We start from the raw sequence: 15,660 nt of genomic DNA on the forward strand, positions 1-15,660 counted from the left end.
ACCTGATGGTGCTCAGAGCTGACACCTCCTGGCTGTGCTCAGGGCCGGCTCCAGGCAGTGCCTGGAGAACTACAGGCAATGCCAGAGAGAAAACCAGGGTTGGCCATGTACAAGGCAAGTGCCTTAACCCTATATACATTTTTTTTTCTTTTTGGGTCACACCCGACGATGCTCAGGGGTTACTCCTGGCTCTGCACTCAGGAATCACCCCTGGCGGTGCTCAGGGGACCATATGGGATGCTGGGAATCGAACCCGGGTCGGCCACGTGCAAGCAAATGCCTACCCGCTGTGCTATTGCTCCAGCCCCACCTTAACCCTATATTATCTCTCCAGCTCACAAAGACATTTTTAAGGAACATTTAGGGTTCATTTATATAAGCTTTTAAAAGCATCAAGAATGCAAAATGATACTATCACCCTGGAAGACAAGCAGTAGGTTTCCTTTTTTTCTTTTTTTTTTCCAGTGACAAAGACTTATTTTGCTGACACCCCAGCTCCCCTCCTGCCCGCCCCCTCAAGCCTGCCTCTCTGGCTGGCACTCCTGGCTCTGCACTCAAGAATTACTCTTGGCAGTGCTCAGGGGACCATATGAGATGCTGGGGATTGAACCCTGGTCAGCTGCATGCAAGGCAAACTCGCTACCCACTGTACTATTACTCCGGCCCCAAGCAGCAGCTTCTTAAATGCTAAATAACTTCCCATTTGGTATCCTAGGAGCAACCCGTGCTCCTAGGGGCTGACCCAGGAGAGGGGAAAATTCCCACTTACACAAAAACCCGAGCAGGGCCCTCCACAGATGCCACATCCACATCTGCCCAACAATACCAGGCATGACCAAGTGTCCCTCAATGGGTCAAAGAGAAAACAAAACTCCTGTGGGACTTTCACCCAATAGAATATTATTCACCAAAACAAATAAATAGGTTATCTACCTCAAACAGTCCCAGAGAAACCTGAACTGCATGACGTGGAGTGAGAAGCCAACCTGAAAGGTTACAACACCCCCACATCACTTTCTACAACATTCTAGAAGATATGGAACTATGAATACAACAATATCATGGTGACCAGGAGAAAGGGACAATTAGGTGATGCAGGGGTTGGAGTAAGAGCACAGCTGGGAAACCATGTGGGATGATAATGAATTATCATTATTATCATGGTGACTAGGAGAAAGGGACAATTAGGTGATGCAGGGGTTGGAGTAAGAGCACAGCAGGTAGGACGCTTGCCATGCATGTAGCCAACCCAGGTTCAATCCCCGGCGTCCCATACAGTCCCATGAGCACTGCCAGGAGTGATCCCCTCCGTGGCCCAAAACATCTTAGGTACTGCAGAGGGGGCCAAAAGGGTCATAGGAGCATTGCTACTGACGCTTCATTTGCCCTACGTGCAGTAGCAGCTCATGACTGGCACCAGTGCACGACATTCTGCATCTGTCAAAAACCCATAGAGGAGCGGGAGCGACAAAACAGCAGGGAGGGTACCTGCCTGACACACGGCCGACCTGGGTTGATTTCTGGCATCCTGTAGGGTCCCCAGAGCATCAGCAGCAATAATTCCTGAGTGCAGAGCCAGGAGTAACCCCTGACCATCTCCGGGTGTGACCCAAAAAGGAAAAGATAAACACCACAGAACAGGAGCACTCTAAGAGCGCAGCCTAAACTGGGGTTTATAGTTCAAACACAAAAATGCCCTGATATAGCTGCAACAAATGTAGCCTCCTAATGCAGGATGTTAATAATGGGAACTGCGCAGAGCAGGAGCACGGCTGGTGGGGCGCTTGCCTTGCACAGGGCAGATCTGGGTTAGATCCCCGGCATCCCACATGGTTTCCCAGCACGGCGAGGAGTAATTCCTGGGTTGAGTGCAGAGCCAGGAGTAAGCCCGGAGCATCGACGATGTGGCCCCCAAACCAAAAAAATTAAAAGATTAACAAAGGGAACTGGGGAAGAGGGAGCACGAGGGAGCCCGGTAAACGCCGCTATTTTGCCCAAAGTTGCACTGATCTATTTGTATTTTTAAAAAACCTGATTGGGGCCTAGAGAGATAGTACAATAAGTAGGGTGCTTGACTTTCGTGGGGCCAACCGGGGTTGGATCCCTGACTCCCATATGGTCCCCCGAGCACTGCCAGAATTAATTCGTGAGTGCAGAGCCAGAGCCAGGAGTAACTCTGAGCACCACTGGCTGTGGCCTGAAAAAACAACAGCAACCCCCCAAAAAAAGACACACTCTAACATAAATGAACTCTGAAGACATAAGTGAATTATGTCAGACTGGGACACATACTGTGTCGTTTCATGGAAACGAGGTGCTGCAAGCAGTCACACTATTACAAAAGTATAAAGGTGGGTGCCACGGCAGGGCAGGGCAAGTGGCTAGCAAACTAGTATTGAACGAGGACAGAGTTTCAGTTTGGGAAGGTGAGAAGGTTCTGGAAATGATAGTGGTGAAAGTTTTCCAAGACATGACTGTACTTCATGGCCAGAGCCATACACTGAAAAAGAAAGTTTAGTAAATTATATAACCACTGAAAAAGCTTTGAGAAACATTAGCATAAAACAGACTCTCCAAGGTGGAAAAAAAATTAAAATTCTACCTTTTCAGTATTTCATACAGAAATTTCACCACAAGGGCCAGAGTCATAGAAAGCAAGTGGGGCGCTTCCCTTGCACACAGCCAACCTGGGTTTGATCCCCCACAACCCATATGGTGCCCCAAGTCCAGCAGAAATGATCCCCAGGCATAGAGCCAGAAGCCCTGAGCACTAGCAAGGACCAGGTGTGGCCCAAAATTTAAAAAAAAAAAAAAAAAAGAGTGGGGCCGGAGCAATAGTACAGCAGGTAGGACGTTTGCCTTGTATGCAGCCGACCCAAGTTCCATCCCCGGCATCCCATATGGCCGCCCAGCACCACTAGGAGTAATTTCTGAGTGCAGAGCCAGGAGTAACCCCTGAGTATTGCTTGTTGTGACCCAAAAAGAAAAAAAAAAAAAGAAAAAAAATGGAGGGGGGCCAGAGCCATAGTACAGCCGGTAGCACTTTGCCTGGAACCATAAACAGTCCCCTGAGCCCACTAGGAAACCTGAGCACTATTAGTGACCCCCCCAAAAAAAAACAAAACACAAACTGATCAGTATAAACAAATAACTTCCACCTGGAGGACCAGGGTGATGGCACTAAGGACTAAGGGCTCTGCAGGCAGAACTGGGTCCCCCACTGTGGTACAATCAACATCACAAGGGTTGGCCCCAAAAAGAAAAAAAGAAACTTTCCATGGAAAGCAAACCTGTGTTTTAAGTTTTAAATCAAAACAAAATAATTCATACCTCAGGGTAGAGAAATTTTACTCAGCCCAGACACAGCGTAGTTTTAGAGAGGAAACCAATATACAATGAAACTGTAAAGCTGTGCACAGTCAGAGCCACTGTCGCGAAGGGAAAGACAAGCTCTGTCTGGCGGGCAGTAAAGCTGTGCACAGTCAGAGCCACTGTCGGCGAAGGGAAAGACAAGCTCTGTCTGGCGGGCAGAGCTGCAACAGCACCTCCTGCACGGACTCAGCATCCAGTCACCTCAGCGCTCAGCACCGGGAAAAGGCTGGAGAACAGTGACTGCAATCCACAACTGATACCTCGGCCGGGGGGGGGGGGGGGGGAATAAATGGACCGGGTCCCCCAGGAGCCACGTGACTAACATGCCATCAGTTAAAAATGTATATGGGCATCTCTCTGCCCCAGCCAGTCATTCACTCAGGGCAGCAATGTCTGAATCGGCCAACAGCTTTAAGGACAGTGAGCGAGCAGCGGATTCAGTGAACTATCATACGACACATGCTACAGAGGACAGGAAGGAGGCCGCGGGGCCGGAGAGACAGCACAGCGGGTAAGGCACTCGCCTTGCACACGGCGGCTCTGGGTTCAATTCCTGAACCCAAGCTCCACTCCTAGAGCTCCCTGAGCACAGAGCCAGGAGTAAACCCTGAGCAGTCAGGTGTGGCCCAAAAACCAAAAGAGAGACGGACAGACAGACAGAGCCCCCTTTGAGAGAGGGCGAAGGGCAAGAAGAGTCAGGTAGAGCTGCTCGGTGCGACCCGAGGGCACTGCAGGCTGAATTCAGACTGAAGAACGTTGCAGAACAACGTGGGCTGTCGTTAGTGGGAGAAGGGATGGGGCCCTGCCTTTTTTCTACCTTATCTATCTACATATAGAGAGAAATAATTTTTTTTTTTGGCTTCTTGGGTCATACCTGGCAATGCTCAGGGGTTACTCCTGGCTCTGCACTCAGGAATTGCTCCTGGCAGTGCTGGGGGACCATATGGGATGCCGGGGATCGAACCCAGGTTAGCCGCGTGCAAGGCAAACGCCCTACCCGCTGTCCTATCACTCCAGCCTCTCTTATCTATATATTGATGAAAATACATAAAGATCTCAACGAAGACCACTGCAGTTTTGGTAGCAAGATTGTGGTGGGGCTCTTTTTCTGTTTGACCACAACTGTGAAGGAAACACCCCAGAAACTGCCACCCACCCTCATCCCCAGGGACTTGGCTCTGAAAGGGACTGCCTCCCTGCCTCGGGCTGGGCAGCAGAAATAAGTAAATGAGGGGGCCTGGGGAACAGACTGCAGATCAGCAGGAGAGAACTTTCGGGGGTAATGTAAATTTCAACATCCAGTCTGCCAACTGGCCACAAAGAACTAAGGGCATATTTTCAAAAACTCATCCAACTCTACACTGGGCGGTTGAGCATTTTGTTTTGTGTAAACTCTGTGTCTCACACACAAATACAAAAGTTGACTTCAAAATGCATAAAATACAACTGGGAGAACCCAGAACAAATCCCCCCAAATCAGAGGAGTCCCCCCTCAACAATGCCCACCAAACGAAAACTAGCCCCGCACTGCTGGTGGCATCCGAAGGGCACGGTCCTGAAAATAATGAGAAACTCACTGATTCTTCCAAGTCTACCACAAAATGCCAAATCTGAGTTATTCTGACGCTTTTTTGGCTTTGGTTTGGGGAGGAGCACACTCAGGTGCTCAAGGTCCACTCCCAGGTGGGTGCTCAGGGGGTGCTCCCAGCAGTGCTGGGGAATCACAGGGAGCTGGGGATTGAACCCTGGGCACCTGTCATGTGCTCCAGCCCTCCGCACCTCCTACGGAGCCATGCTAGTACTTGTGAGTGTGAGCCTAAGGAGGGCTTGGCCCGGGGACAGTTATATATTAAAGAGGAACAGCGGTGTCCTGGCCCTCTGCCGGGACTCCTCACCCCTTCCCCCCATCGTGGGCACACAGAAACCTTACCCCAACCCTGCCTCAACAACACCCTCCTTCCAAGGGAATTGCCGGATGATAAAGATCTCCACAGAACTCATAAAAGGTCAAATTTTAATTTGGCAAATAAAGTAACCCAACAGACACGGCAAGCTGAGAACTAAGCAAGAAGAGCAGGAGCCCAGGAGCCCAGAAACCCAACCACAGCCCCTGGGAAGGGGGGGCGAGGGGCGGTGCACAGACCCAGGAACCAAGAAGCCAGAGAAAAAGGAAAACAAACAGGTTTCCTACACCCAAAGTGCCCTCCTTCTTCTTCAACTGGGGGTGTTGAGGGACGGGGCACAGGGGTGCAGCCTGAGAGCCAAAGCCCAAGAGAAGTGAAGGTGCAGTGAGGAAAGGAGGTGTCACTGGGCAGCCCAACTGCCCAGGCCCAAGGACCAGGCTCCCTAGTTCCTGTCCAGGGCACAGGGGACATTGGAGCGAGCCCGGACACCCCCAGCGCCAGTGACTGGAGCAGCTGCTGTAGACCCTGGTGCCCTCTCTCTCCTCCATTCATTCGGCAGCTCGGCAGCGCCAGCCACGACGCCTAATCCTAGGCGGGCAGGAAGGGGGTTGTCCTCAGAGCAAAATTCTTCCCCCCTTCACCTCCCCGCCTTTAAAAACTGTCATGCAAAACAGCCTTCAAAACACAGCCCGACTGTCTCCCAACTTTGGCAGTGCAGCTGGATTCCCAGACCAAGAGACCGAGGCCGTCAGTAAGGTCCCCGGGGCACCAGGGAAAGACGCGACCTCAAGTGACAAAGGTGTCAATCCCATCCCGCTCCGCAGCGGCCACGCACACCTGCACGGCCACCCCGCCGGCTGCCCAACAGTGGCCAAGCCGGGCCGGAGTTCAGCCCTTTAGGCGGCCACACCGCTGCCCACGGCACCCCCACCCCCTGCCCCGCAGTTAATCAATAAACGCTGGCCAAACCGGCTGCAAGGGCTCCCTCTGCCCGAGGCCTGGCACAGGAATGTCGCCGCGAGCAGGCGTCCGCGGCATCCTCCCTCCAGCCTCTGCAGGGTGAGCTCGGGGCACAGGTTCACGGCGAGGCGCCCCGGAAAGCGGTGTTTGGGGGTGATTCCCTTCCCCTGCCAAGGCCTGCCGGCCTCACCTGCCCCCTGCCAGGACCTGCCTCCTTAAGCCCCTTTCACAGCCTGCTCCCCGCGAGCCGGGCTCCGGCGCATCAAGCCGCGGCGTGCACCCCGGGTGGGCGCACGGGGCCCCCGGAGAGCCCTCGGAGCCCGGAGCTGAGCGCCCGGCGGCGGCAGTGGTGGCCCGGGACTCCCCTGCATCCCCCCGGCGCGCCCCTCCGGGGCCGGGCACGCGGCGCCCGCTCCCCTCGGAGCGCGCGCGGTGCAGCGAGCAGCCCCGATCCCCGCGCCGGGGCCCTGCACCCCCGCGAGCTGCAGAGCGCCGGGCTCGGCGCGGGCAGCTTCCCGCCCCTCGGGGCCGCGAGGCTCCCACCTCGCCCTCCCGCAGGCGCCGCCGCACACGCACACACACACCCCCACACCGCGACCCCACTCACTTCCCGGCGGGAGCCGAGGGCGTCGAGCAGCTCCCCGGCGGCCGTCGCCTCCTCCGCCTCCTCCGGCCGGGCCCCCGCGGCTCCAGACGGCGGCGGCGGCGCCTGCTCAGGCCCCGGAGCCGCCCCCGCGGCGAACGTTCTCAGCAGCCCGGCGCGCGCCGCCTCCCCGCCCGCCCGGCACGCGCAGCGAGCCCGCCCCCGGCGCGAGGCCGCGAGGGCGCGAGGGCGCGAGGGCGCAGGGAGCGGGGCCGGGCCGGGCGCGCGCGCCGCCAGCACGAGCGCGGGGGCGGGGCTTCCGCCGCGTGGGGGCGGGGCTGCCGGCGGCCCCGGTTCCCCGCGAGACCCGCCCCCTGCGGCCGGGCGAGACCCGCCCCTGCGCTCGCGCGCCCGCGGAATCGGTGCTGCGGGGCGTCCACGTGCTGCCCACCCCCTGCTCCTTTGCCCTCCCGAGCGCTGGGACTCTCCCCCAGGTATATGCCCCAGCAGCCGGCCGCTTGGCCCGACGTGACTACCAGGTGAAGAATGCAGAGACCCACCCCTCGTGAATCATTTATCCGCGCCCCGCGAGCCGAGACCCTGCCCGGAATGGCTTTTCCAAACGCAGTCAGCTCTGCAAGCGCTTGTCCAGCCCCGGCTCCGTGCCCAGAGATGTGCCAGGTGCTGTGTAGGTACTCGGTCACGGTCCCTGAGCTCGAGGAGCGCATAGTTTAGTGGGAAAGCAGCCGGGTAAACAGACGCGTCTGCTGACCCGTGCAAAGCTGAGCCGCGGTCAGACGCTGGGGACCAGCCAAGGGGGAAGAGATGACTTCCGCTTGGACGCGGTGGAGGGGTTCCTGGAAGAGGTGGCACTTGAGTTCCGCCTGGGAAGAAAGAGAAAGTTCCAGGAGGGAATTAAGAGGGCCTCCAGGCTTAGGTAAACAGCTTAGGGAAAGGAACTGAAGGTGGCCAGGAAGTCTCAGCTCAGCATCAGCTATTTTGTTTCAATAGTATCTTTTTGATAGCAACCTTTGCGAGCGAGAGGAAATGGGTAATATCAAATTAGGAAATCCGGAGAATTTTTTAATGGCTCCAAGGATCCTTTTCCTCCACATTCCTTAAGACTCAGAAGCAGCAGTGCTCTTTAAGGACATGGTGAGTGAAGGATTCCAGTTCCTGAGAGAAGAACCACACGTCAGGATACCCCGTGTCTGTCTGGTTTTGTTGCTTTTTGGCAATTTGTGGGAAAGGCAGATCGTGCCTCCTGCTGTCTGCCAGCCTGCCTTTAGAACATCCTCTTCCTCCTCCTCTCCATCCTATTTTTAATCTCCTGTGGTGAAGGAAATGCCTCTAAACAACTTTGTAAGAGAGTAAACAGGTTCCTCCACAGGAGGACATCCACCTTTTATATATAAAAGGATTTGGGGGATTTTGCTTACTTAACACCTTCCCTACAAGTCAGGGTCTTTCCTGTGTTCTGAGTGTGATCAGATACTCAGAATAGACCTGGAGACATCTTCACTCCTTTCCCTCCTGCTGAGCACTGGCTGGGGAGGCACTGAGAGCACACAATCATTGATCGTGTCTTTGGAGAGAAAATGTGTTAGGGATGTGCAGTAAATTTTTTTTAAGTGTAAGGGATATAGCACAGTGGGTAGGGCCTTTACCTTGCATGCGGCCGACCCGGGTTCTATTCCTCCATCCCTCTTGGAGAGCCCAGCAAGCTACCAAGAGTATCTCGCCCACACGGCAAAGCCTGGCAAGCTACCCGTGGGATATTCAATATGCCAAAAACTGTAACAACCAGTCTCACAATGGAGATGTTACTGGTGCCCGCTAGAGCAAATCGATGAGCAATGGGATGACAGTGATACAGTGATACAATAAGGGATATATAATAAATATGCAAATACTGCTTGATTCCTTTGCCTTACCAATGGAAACCAAGAAACAACCTATGGGCTCTAGGAGCAATAGTACAATGGGTAAGGTGTTTGCCTTGCATACTGCCAATCTGGGTTCAATCCCTGGCATCCCATATGGTCCCCCAAGCACTGCCAAGAGTAATTCCTGATTGCAGAGCCAAGAATAACCCCTCAGCATCGCCAAATGTAACCCAAAAAATAAACAAGAAACAATAAATATGTGGACTGCATATACAAAACCATTCTGGAAATATACTACCTTTTTTAATGCTTTTTTGGGGGGAGGGTCTCCCAAACAGTGCTCAGAAGGCCCACAGTCCTCTCCTGTGAATCTCAGCCAACTGGACCAGCAGTTGTGTGAGAGGACCTGGTGCTTCAGACCTCCAGGGCTAAACCCTGCAATGGTCCGGGGGCCTGTGGGGTTCCCAAGTACACACCTTGACTCCTCTACAATCTTTCCAACCCTTAATTAACTACCTTAAGTACATGTATTAGCCTTTCTCCATCTCCATTCTTACACCTGCTTTGCCTGCAGGAGGCCCAAGTTCCATCCCTGGCCCTGAATGGTCCCCTGTGTACCACAGGGAGACACCCCTGAGCACTAAGCCGGAAGTAGCCCCAAGCACTGCCAGGTGTGACCCAAAAAAGAAAGAGATAGAAGGCCCTGGCTCACTCCAGCTTCTGTTGCAGTCACTGCTTTTTCTAGGCATTTTCCTTCAAACAGCAGGAAAGCTGGGCTGCGCCCGTCTCTGCCTCCTCATCGGGTTCTCCCTCAATAGCCCATAGCTCTATAGCTTCGTACCCACCGTGCTCCCACCAGGCCTGCCCCTGCCACATGAGTTGCTTCAATAGACGTATCTGCCACAAGCTGCTGTCCAGGACTCTTGCTGCTCAAGCTTGCAGTGCGTTTTCCCACAGAGCAACCCCCTGCTTAAAACTCCCTGGACCTTCTTACCACTCATCTAGCCCCACGGAGGCTGCAGATGCTCCAGTCTCCTGGCTCCTGTGCTCAGCTTTTTTTCATCCTCATCTTCTCCTCAAGCTGTGTCATTCCACCCCCATCTTCACCTGCCACCAAGATCCGAATTCCCAAGCACGTGTTCTACCTGCTGTGTTCCAGGTACCCAAAAAGCCAACCAGGATCCTCCACCTGGATGCCTGGATGTTCCAGCACCACCTCTGAGTCTTCCTGTCTGAAATTGCAGAGCCACATCCTCCACTTCAGAAACCTGGGAGGCATCTGAGGTTGCTTACACAGCCCCTGCCACACCCAGCAATCACTAAGTCCCATTGATTCCTTCCCTATAAATAGCTGGTGGCTATTCAAGCTTTGTCAACCACAGTACTTATAGATAATCCACTATGATAAGATGAGGAAACATGCCCAAATGGCCTTGAATCTATCTGATATGCACATACTAGCTTCCCTTCAGACCATTATATGCCACTTCTAAATAAGATTCCCTTTCAGAGCCTGAGATGAGACAGAAGCTCTCAAGTCTACACAGAAGCTGCAATGACAAGAGGAAGCTGCGGGGGGAGGGGGCAGAGGGGAGAGGAGAGTGGCCTGCAATTGGGACAAAGGGGGGACCACTATGACAGTGGTAGTTAGAAATGGTCACTCTGGACAAGAACTGAGTGCTAAAAGGTATACACATGATAAACTTTCAGTACCTGTACTGCAAACCATAACGCCTAAAAGGAGAGAGAAAGAGAGAGAGAGAGAGAGAGAGAGAGAGAGAGAGAGAGAGAGAGAGAGAGAGGGAGAGAGGGAGAAAAGGAAAGTGTGTGCCATAGAGGCAGACTGGGAGAGGTGTTGGGAAGGGAACTGGGGATATTGGTGGTGGGAAATGTACACTAGTGAAGGGTTGTATCTTAGAACATTGTATAACTGAAACCCAATTATGAACAACTTTGTAATTGTGTATCTCACAGTGATTCAATTTTTAAAAAAAAAAGGGGAGTGGACAAGGAGAAAGCTAAAAGCCAGTGCAATACTCTGGAAATACTGTGTAGAAGGCAAAATGGAAGTAAATATTTCTAAATAATGTATGTCATAAGGGACAATATCCAAAATAAATAAGCAACGTAACAACTACAAAACCAAATAACCCAACTGAAAAATAGGGAATGGATTTGAGCAGATATTTTCTTTTTTTTTTTTTTTAATTTATTTATTTTTAATTAGAGAATCACCGTGAGGGTACAGTTACAGATTTATACACTTTTGTGCTTATACTTCCCTCATACAAAGTTTGGGAACCCATCCCTTCACCAGTGCCCATTCTCCACCACCCGTAAACCCAGTGTCCCTCCCACCCTCCCCAATCCCATCTCCCCCCCACCCCACCCTGCCACTGTGGCAAGGCATTCCCTTCTGTTTTCTCTCTCTAATTAGCTGTTGTGGTTTGCAATAAAGGTGTTGAGTGGCCGCTGTAGAGCAGATATTTTCTTTTTAAAAAAATACAGAGGCCGGAGCGATAGCACAGAGGGTAGGGCGTTTGCCTTGCACGCGGCCAACCCGGGTTCGATCCCCGGCATCCCATATGGTCCCCCAAGCACCACCAGGAGTAATGCCTGAGTGCAAAGCCAGGAGTAACCCCGAGCATCGCTTGGTGTGACCCAAAAAGCAAAAAAAATAATAAAATAAAAAAATACAGAGAGGACCAATATAACATACTCAACATGACCAGCTCTTACAGAAATACAAATCAAAACCACGATGAGATATACTTCATCCCTGCTAAGATGGAAAGAATCAAGATCAGAGTCAATATCAAGTGTGGCTGAGGACATGGAGAATGTGGAAACTTCATACATTGCAAATAGAAATGTGAAATGTATCCAAAAATGAAATATGGTGCAGCTGTGGTGGGAAACAGCTTGGCAGGCCCTCAACATGTTATCCTATGGCTCAGCAATTCTTCAAGGTAAAGACCATAGAAAATTGAAAATACACATTCCCACAAAAACCTGTAGACAAATAGGACCCAGATTTTTAAAGTAGTTCAAAAATGAAAACAGTCCAAAACTTCATCATTTGATGAATACCAAAAAAGTGTGGTGAATTGGACCACACACTGGAATATTATTTGACCACAAAGAAGAACAGAGCACGTATCCTCACACAGATGAAACTAGAAAGCATTTTTTGAGGTCAAAAGTTAATACTAGGGGGGCTGGAGTGATAGCACAGAGGGTAGGGCATTTACCTTGGACGCGGCTGACCTGGGTTTGATTCCCAGCATCCCATATGGTCCCCCGAGCACCACCAGGAATGATTCTTGAGTGCATGAGCCACGAGTAACTCCTGTGCATCACCAAGTATGACCCAAAAAGAAAAAAGTTAATCCTAGGAGACTACATTTCATAAATCTCTGCAATGTCCAGGATAGGTGTGTCTCTACAGAGCAGAGTAAGGGATTCCATGGGCTGGGAGGGGATGGGGCTGGAACAGGGCTGCTAGTGAGCATGAGAGAATGTTGGGGTGATCTTGGGGAAACCTTAAAGTTTATTATGTTTATGGCTACACAACTCTATGTGCACAAAACACCACTGAATAGTCAGCTTGAAGTTGATGTGTGACGATGACTCAGAAAATTAAATTCTTTGAAAACACAGAACACTTCTGAAAAATACAAAGATACACCTGAACTCTTGTTGTTAAAAACTAACATCTTTGGTATTCCTTAAAATGTCTCAACTTTATTAAATGGCAGTACTTATGTTTATTTATAAATTGCATAGAATTCTAAAATGCACATAGACAAGTGTTTTGCTGTAGCTGAGCACTGACACCAAAGTTCATATAGAAAAATAAACACTCAAGAACAGCAAGTAAAACACTGAAGTGCTGGCAAACATTAAAATACTCTAGAGTCTGGAATAAAAATGGTGATTATGGCATATAGACTACAGGGGCAGAGATTTATCCAGCTACATGAGAAAAATCCAAAGATGATCAACAATCAGAGCAGGTGCAAAGATAGAACTTTGTCCAGCATTGGAGCACTGGACAGCCACACACAGCCTTATCTTATAGGGGAGATTTTAGGGAGACACTTTGGATTTGGGGATCAAATTATGAATTAAGGTGTTTGTCTTGCATGCAGCTGACCCTGGTTTTATTCTCAGCGTAGCATGGTTCCTAAACCGCTGCTGGTTATGCTATTAATCCCCACCCCACCCCCATAATATTAAATTGAAATAAATTATGCAATATAGAAAAATAGAAGATGGAGAAAATTATAGACATCTTATTGAAGAGAAAAAACATGAAAAATATAATGAAAAGATACTCAACTTTATTAGCAGTCAAGAAATGCAAATTTAAAAAAAAAACAAATGCAAATGAACACAATGTGATGGTTCTACTAAAAAGACAAACATTTTGACAATTCCAAATGGTAGACAGAAGCTTGGCCAGTGGAGAACTCTACACAGCAGAGGCAGAGCATATACTTGGTACAACCATTTGCCACAGGCAAGATAAACAATTTGTCTCAGAAAGTTGCCATTGTCTATACTTGAGGTCCAATTGTTTCACTCCAAAGACACTCAAAATACCTTCTCTCAAGGCAGGCTCAATCTCTTGGATAGTGGCCATGAGTAAAGAATAAATGTGTCACTAGGAGAGAGAGAATGGACCCATCCTCTGCACTGCACACTGAAAACACTCAATAGTGAGAAGGTGGGAATTGCTCCCATAGTAGGGGAAAGTGAACCCACTTTTTTTGAATGAGAAACAGCCAAGAGATATATTATGATAACAATTTTATAAAACTAAGTCCAAACAAAATTTTTGCAGGTACTAGGGGTGGATCCCAGGGCCTTATTCTGAGCTGCTTCTCCAGCCACCAAACAATAACTTTCCAAAAGCAAGAGAATAATAAAGTGAAACTTCAAGAAAAGTTACCAATGGGAGAAGACCAGGCTAAAGAGCATGTATGGAAATGGTAATTTTCCTAATCATGTTTTTTCATTATGTGCACTTGATGATATGTGCACATAGTGTTACATATATTATTTGACTATGTGTCAATATATGTTTAAAGGATAAAAGGAAAGTGTTGTGGGTCACTCCCAAAGCAACACTGGATGAATAGAAATCAAATTATTAGCACAGCTTATATCTGAACAATAGGATTAGGTGTTAATTTCCTTTGGATTTGTTTCCATCTTCGAAAGGTCTTTGACGAACATGTGCTTTTTGGAAGCAGGGGAACCATTCTCAGGATTGTTGGGGCCACACAGGTCTGTGCTTCCGGTTCTGCATTTCTGGTTCTGTTCTCAGGGGTATCCAGTGTTTGAAGCTGGATTGGCCACAGGCAAGATAAACACCTTACCTCCTGGACTATCTCTCCAGCCCCAAGAAAAATATTTTTTTAATCTCCACTAGAACCTGTTCCATATTTTTATTGTTTTTGTCCACTTTATTCCATATCTTTCCATTTTATTCCATATTTTTGTTGTCCGCATATCCATATCCAAGTCTTCACTTCGGTGGCCAAGGATTGGTGGGTGGCTAATAGCAGGCTGGCAGGTCGTGCTGATGGCGATGGGTCAGAGCACAAAGACAGTGAAACCAGATGGTGTCACTGTGGTCACAGGGAGACCATCACAGCTCAGGGCAAGCAACAGAATCAACCTGAACGCCATTTCTTGCAACCTGGAATCCTACCTTTAGATTCGTTTCCATCTTCAAAAGGTCTTTGATGAACACGTGCTTCTTGGCACTACGCAGTGCCACCTATTACCCTACATACCTGTCCCCAAGAAAGCCAATTAACAAAGTTTTGTTTTTTGATTTTTGGTTGTTTTTTTTTTTTATCCTGGAAACAGCACCAACGGAATCTCTTTATTTGTTTTGGACCATATCTGGCTGTGCTGAGGGATCACTGCTAGTGGTGCTCAGGGAATCTTGTGCAGTGCTGGGATCAACCGGGGTTGGGTAGTATGTCAGCCAAGTGCCTTAACCCCACTTCTCTCTCTCTCCAGCCCCACACAACCAGAGTAATGCACATTATCACGTGGGGACATGTTCTCAGCCACTCACATCTCATAACTAGAAAACATCATCCCTGGAGGGGGATGAAAACAAAAAGCTTCTGCAATCATCAGCCTACCCTCGGAGGAAAACGGAGAGAGCCTAGATGTCACCTCCCAGATGGGTCCACCTTAGGAATCCAGATGTAGTCAACAGCTTCTTAGAGTCCATGCCGATGAAAAGATCTGGGAGAAATAACTGGGAGTTGCTGTTGGGTGTGGGGGTAGCAGTGTGGAAACCCTTTCCTGCTACAGACTGAGTCATTGCTTCTTAGTCTTGTCCAAGCATGCAGTGAAGAAGGCACAAAAATCAAACTGGGAGGTTCTGGATGAGGATGATGTGCCAGGAAGAGAGAGGCAGTGCTGTTCTGACTCCCCCTCATACTTTGTGAATTGAGAGTCTGTTTGTGGCATGCAAATTGTGTGCAAACCTTTTAGGAATGCAATTTTCAGAGACTGATATCCTGGACTGCAGAAATGTTCTTTCAGGAAACTGGGTGTCATGCTGAGAATTGTACCAAACTGGTAGATGCCTATATTGACCTACCATGGAATTTTCTGTGTGCCCAGGATCATAAGAGTAGTTCATTCTGCCATTCTCTGTGTTTGCAGGTCTCACATACGCTCAACAGTACCCCCAAAAGATCCTCAAGAAGTGCTCCCAGGAGAGATGAGGGCGATAGTACAGGCATTAAGGCACTTACTTCGCTGTGGCCAACCATGGCACTGCATATGGTGCCCTGAGCACCACCAGCCAGGAGTCATCCTTGAACACAGAGCCAGGAGTAAGCCCTGAACACTGCCAGGTGTAATCCCAACACCCCCCCCAAAAAAAAAGTACCCCAAGAAGAACCTAGAAGTCCTGGTGCTC

The 15,660-nt window shown here is 49.9% G+C and overlaps 1 protein-coding gene across 4 annotated transcripts in view; it reads right to left on the reverse strand.

The window, feature by feature from the left end:
• The window catches only part of DTNB (dystrobrevin beta), a 242,437-nt gene extending 235,378 nt beyond the window's left edge, over positions 1-7,059 (reverse strand). For all 4 annotated transcript variants that reach the window (XM_055121023.1, XM_055121021.1, XM_055121020.1 and 1 more), the window contains exon 1: positions 6,844-7,059. The gene's annotated coding sequence lies outside the window, so the exon portion shown is untranslated. The remainder of the gene's footprint in view (positions 1-6,843) is intronic.
• Positions 7,060-15,660: the final 8,601 nt, after the last annotated feature.

Source organism: Sorex araneus, chromosome X (genome assembly GCF_027595985.1).
Source record: "Sorex araneus isolate mSorAra2 chromosome X, mSorAra2.pri, whole genome shotgun sequence".
In the NCBI taxonomy this organism is placed as follows: domain Eukaryota; kingdom Metazoa; phylum Chordata; class Mammalia; order Eulipotyphla; family Soricidae; genus Sorex; species Sorex araneus.